Raw genomic sequence first — 11,536 nt, forward strand, 5'->3', positions numbered from 1 at the left:
TCAAATTACCCTTGAGCTTGTGTAATCTCCATGTGATTTATATTTGAAGTGTTAGCTAATTTGTGATATTGTTTGGAGAACTCAGAGGTATAAGAAGTAAAGCCAGTTTTTCCAGAGTGAAATTAGTTGGGAAGATAAGAAAATCTACCATTTAAAATAAATTGGCTTGGGGACTAGCTAAAACTCTGTACAAAGCTATATCACATATGAAATCCTTATTGGAAACTTAGATTTGACTTATCAGTAAAAATAAAATCCTCATGTTAGTCTTAGGAAGCAACAGGTATCAGTTATTTATAATTTAGATTTGTTGGTGACAATTTGCATAACTTCGTAATTTAAGAAACTCACAGAATGTTTAAAAGAACACAAAGATGCATTAAAGTAGGGCAAAAATCCCTCAGTTTTCTACTAATCCATGCTTTTAATTATTGATTTAATAATTGAAAGGTTTACCTTAAATCATAGAGTACAAGTATTGTACTTAGGCTTGTTTTTCTGAGGATAGGCAGGATTGCATCCTTATTGTACTTCTTGTTTGTTCAGTCAGATGAGGGCAGAGCAAAGTGGCCGCTTCGCCATTATCCTGTGTCTCACTTCCTGAGTGCCTGATCCAAGGGAGAATGCATAGGTGGAGTTAGAACATAGTTATTTGTTGTTCTAGAATATGCTCTACCGATTGAAAGCTTAAAATAGAACTGAAAAGTACCAGACCTGAAAGGTCTGGTAGGGTAGTTACACATATATTAGAGATGTATTCTAAGAACAATGGAGAAAATCGAAGGAGGATAGTTATGTGTGACTATAAATTAAATCTATAAAAATACAGAGAAAGTTCTTTTGAGATGTTCATTGAGATTATGAGTCTTAAGAGGACATACTTATTTAGTGTATGTTCAGAAATACATGTATTTTCTTATACTTACCTGTCACCTATCAGCAATTTCTTGCTATAAAGTCAATCTAATTAACAGATAACTAAGCTTTTTGGTACCCAAACTAACATTCGGTGGTGATCCCCTTTATCAGTCTTGCCCAAGGGATGTAATCGATCCCGACCTTGAGACCTGCTTCACCCTACAGACCTGTGCTGCTGCTGCTGTAGAGATGCCCATCCCCCACCAGCAAGGACCCTGACTTACGGTGTTTGGCTGGAGCCTGTACGTCTACATATTTAAAATCTCCACAGTTGAATATGAAATGCAGCTTAAGAGTTATATCATTCTCTGAGGAAAGTTATTGCTTCTATCTTGAATCTTGTTGCTATGGATAAGAAATCAGAACTACATCCTTGTTCATGAATACTGCTTGTCAGATTAACTACACTGCCCTATGACATGTGCAATGTAAATTTTCATCCCTCAGTTATCACTTCACTCCATTGGTGTTGAGCTTCAACTTCCTACTAATGCCTTTCTACCTTACAGTAAAGATTGTTTTCCTTTATGAAGAAGAAATAAAGCCAAATTAAGCAGTAGTACATTCTTTCGCTTGATGTCTTCTTAAAAATCTTATCAGCCAAGTAATGGGTTCTAACCTATCTTTATTGCCATCTTCTTCTGTAAACCTAGTTTTAATTCCCCAATGTAGTTCTTACTGTTTTTCTTTATAGCTAGTTCCCTGTACTATAATCTGAATTGCCTAATTTATCTACACGTTTCTAGGCTGGGGTGGGGGGAGAGTGGCTCAGTGGGAGAGCACTTGCCTAGCACATGAGGGGCCCTGGCTTTGATCACCAGAATTGCTAATAAAATGAAATTTCAAAAATCTATATATGTCTCTCCTCTGTTACTTCCTAAGTGGTCAAGTGCCAGAGATTAGACTGAGACTCTCATATGGCCTTAACTGTCTCACAATAATACACTATTATTGTGTGTGTGAATACTCTACACATTGTGTAATAGACCTTAATATCTGACACATTTTTTTACAATGTGCTTGACATTCTTTTCCTTAGTTGAAATAGATTTTGAAGTGTTTTAACTTTTTGTCAAAGTTAAGTTTCTATTACTTCTATCTTCAAAAAGCACTAGTTTATGGTCAGAGTGAAATTAATTCAAGGGGAACACAGACTTTCCTCCAAAAAGCAGCTTCTTGAAAATGCTTTTCGGAAGGATTTTTCAGGCAAATCAAGATATTGTAATATCCCTTTTATCAATATTGCCCCTGTGTAATACATTACAGGACCAAAGGCAATTCAGATGAAGTTTTATGTAAATAGAATTTTTCTATTAGTTTCTATGATAGAAAGATAATTGGAATTAACAAGCAAGTCCAGTGGTACATAGTTAATATTCCATTGTGTATATGGGTGCTTATTTTGTTAGTATTGAAAAAGATGTTGTAAGATATTTAATAAAATGAAAAATATATAGACAAAAAATAGGACTGAAATTTGTGTAAATGGAATAATATTAGTTTTTTAAAATATATGCATACCAAAAATCAGATTAATCATTGTTAACAGTTATTCTGACAATGAATTAGCTGCATTTCTTTTTAATTTTCCAGATCTTATAATCATATACTAATTTTACACGCACACACACACACACACACACACACACACAAAAGCAATCCGTTGTTCTATAGATGAGGACCCTGAAGCTCAGATTCTCCATGGCCGCACAGCTGATAATGTGATGGGCTGACTTGGCCCAAGAACTCTAATGACAGAACCATAGTCATTCTGCTGTAAAGTGAATGGTACCATAATTCTTCTGTAGTATTTGGAAAATATAGCACCCTCTGTATATACAATAACATTTCTTCATTTTCCAGCCTTTAAATGAAGTTTTTATTAATTGAATTAAATTTTTAATTTTGAGGTAAATAGTACAAAGAGATTTAATGAGCTGGGAGTGGTGGTGTCACATGCCTGTAATCTCAGCACTTGGGGAGGGGCTGAGGGAGGAGTATTGCTGTGAGTTCCAGGCTAGCCTGGGCTACATAGTGAGTCCAAAGCCAGCCAGCCTGAAATCCACAGTGAGACAATCTCAAAAGAGAGAAAAAGATAGATGGAGGGAGGAAGGGAGGGAGGGAGGGAGAAAGAGAAAGAGAGATAGAGAGATAGAGAGAGAGAGAGAGAGAGAGAGAGAGAGAGATTTAACATACTCCTTTACCCAGTATACTCCAATAGTAACAATGTTTTGCAAAATTGTGGTGCAATATCATCACTAGGATATTTACACTGAAAGAGTCAAGAAGAAGAACATTTCCACTACTACATATGTTAGCATCTTTTTAGACACATCCATTGTCTTCAACTCAACACCCCACTTAGCCCCTGGATACTACTAAGCTGCTCTCTATTTGTTCATCTATTAAAGGAGGTTATATAAATAGAATCATACAGCATGTAACCTTTTGGGATTGGCTTTTAAATCTCAACTTAATTTTTCAGACATTCATTCAGGTTGTTGTATGTAGTGATAGTTGGTTCCAATTTATTACTCAGTAGTATTCTGTGGTATGGAAGTACCACACTTTGTTTAATCATTCACTTATTGAAGGATATCTGGATTGTTTCCAGCTGGGAGCTATTATTAAGAAAACTGCTATGAACATTCATTACTGTATAGATTTTGTGTGGCTGTAAGTTATTTTTTCTCAATTGGTTATTGCATGTTATTTTTTAGTAAAACACTGCCAAACTGTTTATGGAAGTGGTGGTATCATTTTACATTTCCATTTGCAGAGTGTAAGTGGCCCATTTTCTCCCCATCCTAACCTGTGCTTCATGTTTTCATCTTTTATTCTAGTCATTCTGATTGGTAGGCAGTAATATCACATTGTTCTTTCAATTTGCATTTCCCTGATGTCTAATAATGTTGACTTGGGCCAGCGATTTAGCTCAGTGGTTCTGCCACCTGTCTTGCAGGTACAAGGATCCAAGTTCAATCCCCAGTACCAAAAAACAAACAAACAATCATGTTGACTTATTTCACAGGTTTATTTGTTATCTGCATATCTTCTTGAATGCAATGACTCATTACGTCTTTTGTCCATTACCTTATTATATTCTTTACTTTATATTGTTGAATTTTGATACTGAAGATAGTAGTCCTTACAGATATGTAGCTTACAAATATCTTTTCTTAGTCTGAAGATTGTTTTTCATTTTCTTGATGTAGTCTTCCATACAGTAAAAGTTTAAAATTTTGATAAAGTCCAATACATAAAATTTTCCTTTTATGGATTATACTTTTAGTGTCAAATATAAGAACTTTTTGCTTATTCCTAATTGCCAAAGATTTTCTTCTTTTTTTTCTAAAAATTTAATGACCTGAGTATAGTCTGAGAAATGTTCTATTATTCTGCAAGGATCATAATATATATTTAGACAAACCTAGATGGTATACCTACTATATATATCTACACTACGTGGGATAGCCTCTTGCCTCTAGGATATAAGTCAGTATATACTACTGCCTTGAAAACTGTAGCCAGTTGTAATGTAATGGTGTTTGTGTATCTAAGCATAGAAAAAGCTACAGTAAGATGTTGTATAAAAAATGATCCATCTATATGGGCTTCTACCAAGAATGAAGTCTGTAGGGCTGGAAGAGGTTCTGGTACATTAGTGAATGAGTGGTAAACAAATATGAAAGCCTAGGACATTACTGAACACTATCATAGACTACAAATGTTACACTTCAGTTACACTAAATTTATTTATTTATGATTTCATTGTTTATTGGTATTTTTTAGGTATACAGTACAGTTACATTCATCATTGGGACCTTGTACCTTTACATGATATATCTTGGTTCTTATTTTTCCCCATACCCCTGCCCTCCCTTCACCCCCCCACCCTCCCTTATTTACAAAGACTTTGTTTCCATTTTTTCCTTTTCTCATAGTTTTCTTTTCCCTTCTTACCTTTTCCCTCCCCTCCCACTTCCCCTACTCCGTTTCTTCCTATTTCACATTATCAATTATACAATTCAAACTTATTTACACTTTTAATTTTGTCACACCAGAGAAACTATTTAGTAAGCTACACTAAATTTACAAACAAAAATCTATTTATCGATATTGAATTTACCATAGCTTACTGTAATCTTTTACTTTATAAACTTTTAATTTTTAAGAAATATTAAAAGACACATATGGTATACCTGTATAAGACTATTTTCTTTCCTTTTTCTGTAAGATATTTTTATGTTTTAAAATTTTTTAGGTTTTTTTTTTCCTCTTCTGGTGACTTTTTTTTAATTCATTAAGTTTATTGGTAAAAAATTTTTAGTTTTTAAATTAACTTTTAAAGCTTTTTGGTTAGAAACTAAGGCAGACACCCATTAGCTTAGGCCTTCACAGTCAGGTTAAGAAATCATTGCCTTCCACCACCATGTCCTGTCGCCTTAGGAGGTCTTCAAGGACAATAAACACATGGGGAAATGGTGTCTCCTATGATTACAATGCCTTCTTCTAGAACATTGCCTGAAAGACTTGCTTGAATCTATCTTAGGTTAACTTTTTTTTTTTCCATACTGGGGATCAGACTTGGGACCTTACGCTTGTGAGGCAGGCGGGAGCACCACTGAGCTAAATCCCCAGTCCCTGGTTAAACTTCTAACAAGTAGAAGGTGTAAACTCTAGAATAAAGATGAAAACATAGTACAGTAAATACATAAATCAGCAACATAACTGTTTATTATCATTATCGTAATTGTAGGTGCTATACCTCTATATGACTGACAACTTAACAGGTTGGTTTATACTAGCAGTACTGCAAACACATGGGTAATACACTGAGTTATGATAAGATATGATTTTATTTAAATCCATATTCATCTTGGAGATTCCTTGCTCCAGAGCTAAAAACAGCCATTTCTCCAAGGAGCCCTTGGTTGCTTTTATCAGAAATCAAGACCTGGGAGCTAGGTGCTAGGTCTATTCTTTCTGCTTCTAGATTCTCTCAGCTGCCACAGAAAGAAGATAATGTGTTATACTAATCCACATACTAAAGTTTGCATGTGTGTTCCTATACATGTTTTCATATGCAAACATCTATGTTAATGTAAGTGAATTCACACTAAAATCTTCAACTATAATCTATTACCACACTGACCATTCTATGAGTACTCTTTGTTTACTTGCAAATTCCTGAGGACAGGAACCTTGGCTTCCTTATCCACCATCTAGTCTGTCAGTCACTCAATTAGAATTGTTAAACTGTACTACTACTCTCGCAGGAAATCACTGTATCAAATGGAGCAACAACCTCGTGTACAGTTTCTTTTGCTTTAGTGTCAGAGAGTCCACATAATTTCAAGTGACTTGGGTCAGTGTGTATTCCTCACCCTCTTCAGTGAGGTTGTTCCATACTTTTTTTTCCAGCACCAGGGGTTGAACTCAGGACCTTGCACTTGCAAGTCAGTCATAGTGCCGCTGAGCTAAATCCCCGGCCCTGTTCCATGCATTTTTTTTTCTCTCATTGAGTTTATTGGTACATTTTAGGTACACAGTACAGCTACATTCATTATTGGCATCTTGTACCTTTACATGACAGGCCTTGGTTCTCATTGTTTCCCCTTGTCCCTTCCTCCCCTGCCCATTTACAAACACTTTATTTCCATTTTTTCATTTTCTCATATTTCGTCTTTTCCTTTTTCCATGCATCTTTAACAGAACTGTGTGCCTTTAGAGAATCTTCTGTGCTTTACCTATTCAAACTTCAGCTTTCCTCTAGGCAGCTTACTGTCTCTGTAGTTTTGTCTTTTTCAGTGTCATAAACGGGCATCACACAGTGAAGCCCGTTCAAACTGGCTTCTTCCATCTTGTACTAAGCATTTAGAATTCACCTATATCATTCTGTGGCTTGATAGCTCATTTCTTTTTCTTCAATCTTTGATTAATATTCTATTGTATGGATGTACTACCCCTTGTTTGTCCAATAATATATCAGGGGACATCTTGATTGCTTTCAGTTTTTAACTGAGAATAAAGCTGCTAAGGATGTTCATACGAAAATTTTTGTGTAAACAAGAATTTCTGAATTAATATCTATAAGCATGATTGTTTGATTTTATAGTAAGTCTATGTTTAGCTTTGTAAAGAATGACCAAACTGTCTTTCAAAATAACTGTACTTTCTTGCATTCCCACCAGCAATGGGTGAGAGTTTCTCTTGCTCCACATCCTCACAAACAGTTTGTATGTCAGGTTTTTTTAAGCCATTATAATTGCTTTGTACTACTTAGGTATATTTTTATTTTATTTTATTTTTATTTTTATTCTTAAAAACCTACTGAATGGCAGGTTGCTCTTTTGTGTGTGCGTGTGTGTGTGTGTGTGTGTGTGTGTGTGTGCCGGGATCGAACTCAGGACCTCGCGCTTGTAAGGCAGGTGCAGTGTCATTGAGCTAAGTCCCTCTCCCAACAGGTTGCTTTTTGAAAATACAGGAGAGTTAAAAACTGTGATACTGTTCAGCCATTCAGAATCAGTCACTTGGCATCCTTTTCACAGAATCAGGATTGGCCTTACTTGAAGGAATTTGCTTCAAGACCCACGAGAGCCCATGTTTGTAAATATTCTCTTAAATTTATGGCTCTGAGCCCTATCAGACTTTGTCCTCCGCACTTACAACAAATGTTTGTAATTCTCTTTTTGCTGTGCCAAAATAAAATTTATGTCTATTACATAAAGAAAACAGTTTTAAAATTTGAAGTGAATTATATACTCCAATATGTAAATGTTTGTCATAGCTATATTAAAAGATAATGAAGTGGTTAGATATTAATACTTTCTTGAACAAGTAGGTGAGACTATCTAGGCATTCTGTATGAGACAAACAGAATTGAAGCAGTGGTGTCTTAGGCTATTTGGGCTGCTAAAACAAAACTATCATGGAATGAATGGCTTAAACTAGTATTTATTTCTCATTGTTCTAGAAGCTAGAAATCTGATATCAGAGTGCCAGCATGGTTAGGTTCTGGTGAAGGATTCCATTCAGCTTGTATAATACCATCTTCTTTTATCCTCATATGACGGAAAAAGGACAAGAGAGGTCCCTGGGTTCTCTACAAGGGCACTTATCCCATTAATGAGGGTTCCACATTCATGACCTAAATTATCTCCCAAGGCTCCACCTCTTGTGTCATCATGCCTGAAATAGAGATTTCAACATATGAGTGGGGAAGGATAGGAAAACACAAACAGTCCATTGCAGGATAAACTTTAGTATTACTCCTGAATATAAGAAAAAGAGGGCTCATTTGTATATGAGACACAGTCTCAGCTAAAGTAGGAATAACATGCTAAGACAAATTTTATGGATGGTTAAAATGGAAATAATGAGGATATATGATTCTTGCAAATGATCTCAGCCATATAACTGTGGTGTTCAAATTTCTCGTATTATGATGTATGGTATGATAATGACAAAGTGTCATGTCTCCTATTTTGAAATCTCATCACATGTTGGGGCATATGTTCAGGCTCAGCAAAAAGGCATAGGAGGATGTATTCTTCAGGAGGCAACAGGAACTACAGAAGTGATTGGAAAGAAAGAATAAAAATAAGAGGCTTTAGAGAAATTGTGTGGGGAATGACTGTAGATAGTACTGGAATAAGAGCCGAGAGCAAGCAATTCCAAAAATTTTTAATGCTATTTTCTGCAACATAGACTTTAATCTTTGTAGTAAAAAAATGACATGAGATAGTAAGAATGTGAAATTTTAAAAACATTTTTGGAATGAAATGCACTGAGATCTCCATGTGTTCTTCTAATTTAATAATATTTGGCATAAAGTCACTTAAAGGAGTCCCAAATCTATTATATATTTCCAATCTGCCTTGTAGTTTTTGAAGTAATTGCACATCTGCTCTGAAACCCTTTTTAACTAATATGCACTTGGAAACGCTATACTACGTTGAGTAGGTAGAAAGCAGAAAGCAAATAAATTATTCAGTAGTTTCAAAATGTCTTTATCCTTTTTAAGCTTCTCCCACTATATCCTTCTCTTATATGACATGAAATTCTTGTATAAATATATGTAAATTTCTCAGAGTTTTATCTATGAAAGTATCATTGATTTATTCTTATGATGTGTTTAGCACTGTGGGACATTAAAATATTGCACAAGAGGTTATTTTTTGTGTGAGATTTTGCTGAATTTTAGAGTATCTAGCAACCTGGCTTCTACTAACTACCTGCCTGAGCTTCCATGTCTCTGTTCCTAATCATCAGACAACAAAAAATGCTCACATATATATTTATGATGTCCCCTAATTTACAGTACCTCACTTTCTGAGAACTACTCAGCCTAAATCTAGGCATCTTGCCCTTTCATGAGCAGTATTGTAAGTTTCAGTTGTTTGGTTCCATAGAATAAAACCTAAACAAATATGTTCTGTAGTGTAATGGTTTCCTGGTGGTGAGAGAAGCTAAGTTATTTTTAAAAGGGAGTATTTATAGACTGTCTTTGAGAAGTAAACTATTAGCAAAGAAGATAGCAGAAAAACTAGGTCAGAAGCTAATTGTGCTCTTGTTGTGTTGTTCTTCTGGTTTTATTTCACAAAGCTGGTTACAATTAGCAAACCAAGAACATAGCACTGAAATATAAGTATGTACCACATGCCATTGGCTCTATTGATGCTTCTGAATCTAATCTTTATAAAAGATTTTTGAGCTGTCTTCACTTATCCTCTATTAATAGAAGAGGAAACCAGTATTCTGAGAAATGGTGTAACTTTTGCTGCCACTGTTGTAAAACAAAATCTGTGAAGAACAAGGAGAAAATTGGATGTTGGAAGAAAAGGATATTAGAATTACCCATGTTGTTGAATTGGCAGCCAAGGAGAGGAATGTCAGTGTGTTTGGGGGAAAATGGAAAACATTTGTACAATTGTAGGTTCAGGCATTCTGTACCACTTAACCTAATTGAAGGTCTTTTAGAAGTTGTAAGAATATTCAACTGTTCTATTTTGCTCCCTTGAGTAGGAGCAAAACACACTACCCAAGATTCAAGATTTTTGATTCAGGTCTTGCCATAGCTATACTGCCTTTAAACAAAGATCTATATTTATGAAATAATTAAACATTCCATTTTGAAAGATGGAAGAAATTCTCTTAGCTCAGATTAAAGATTTAGAGCAAGTAAAATGAAGCATTTTCTGAGAGAATATATACAGAAAACTCTAGACTAAGTGTTATTTTATGTGCCATCCTCAGCAAGATCTGTATTTAGTTAACCAAGGCTTGTGCTTTAATTCTGGAATCTCCAAGGCAGGGTGTTGGAACAAGCTCTTACCACTTCTCGAGAGTCCATTATTAATACTGGGGAATTTTGCCATCAGTTAGTGAAATCATTGATAGTTTAAAATCAAGCAGGTTGGGAATCACAGAAATAAACAGATCCTACAAATTAAGCCACTATCTTTCTCACCCATAAGCAATTGCTAAATATTTATGAGCATACTGATGTTTAAAGGTTATAAAAATTACTTCAATATGGACATTGGAATGTATTTGTGCTCAAGGGATCTTAAATTTCTCAGAGTTTATCTCAATGGCTTAAAATATGTGGCTATATTATAACTACTAAAAATTTATTTGCTTTCTAGCCATAAGCCATTTTTGGTTGGGATAAGGATTGAAACAAAGTTTCATATTTTGAGAGAGATCTTTAGTACAGATGGTGCTATTAATCAGTTTGTGGCTCATTATGAAGGCTTTTATTATTTTCATTTATCCTCATTCTTTATTCTCATTGCTCTCTGATGACAATGCCAAACATTTTAACTGATTAATATTAATCATTTTTACATATTCTTGTAAAATGTGTATTGTTCTGTATACATTTATTAACTTATAGAAATGGTATATCTTATTCTACTTCATAACTTTTACACCAAGAACTAAATGTTTTGTTTGTTGGTTGGTTTCTTTTTTTGGTTTATTGAGAGAAGGTCTCCCTTCATAGTTCAGGGTGGACTTGAACTCACTATGTAGTCCAGGCTGGCCTCGAACACTGTGTACTCCAATCTGGCAATCCTCTTGCCTCAGCCTCCTGAATGCTGGGTTTATAAGCATGTACCACCATGCCCAGCCAGAACTAGTTTTAAGAATTCTCAATATGACTCTGCAGTGACCAGCTGCCCACTGGAAAAATTGCCTTAGTTAACTTTCCCACTAGTCATTCTTGAGGAATTTCACATCTCCACATTTTTACTAACCCATAACAATTATGTAGCTTTCTATTTCCAGCCTAGTAGATATAAAGTTATGTCTTCTCCTAATTTACATTTCTCTAATTACCAGTGAGTTTCAGTGTAGTTTTATATTCTTGCTGGTCTTTCGGGTTTTCTCTTCCATAAATAGTGTATGAATGAGGGCTGGGGATTTTGTTCAGTGGTTTTGCTGCTTGCCTTTTAAGCACAAGGTCCTGAGTTCGATCCCTGGTACCAAAAAAAAAAAGTATATGGATGTATACCTACCATACTCCCACTCTCCTGAGTTCTTGTCTGTTCATTATACCTTTTGGATATTAGTCTCTTGCCAACTTTATATCCTTCAAGTATTTTATTTATTT

The sequence above is a fragment of the Fukomys damarensis genome, unplaced genomic scaffold, assembly GCF_012274545.1.
Source record: "Fukomys damarensis isolate Sample0158 unplaced genomic scaffold, DMR_v1.0_HiC HiC_scaffold_24, whole genome shotgun sequence".
Classification (NCBI taxonomy): domain Eukaryota; kingdom Metazoa; phylum Chordata; class Mammalia; order Rodentia; family Bathyergidae; genus Fukomys; species Fukomys damarensis.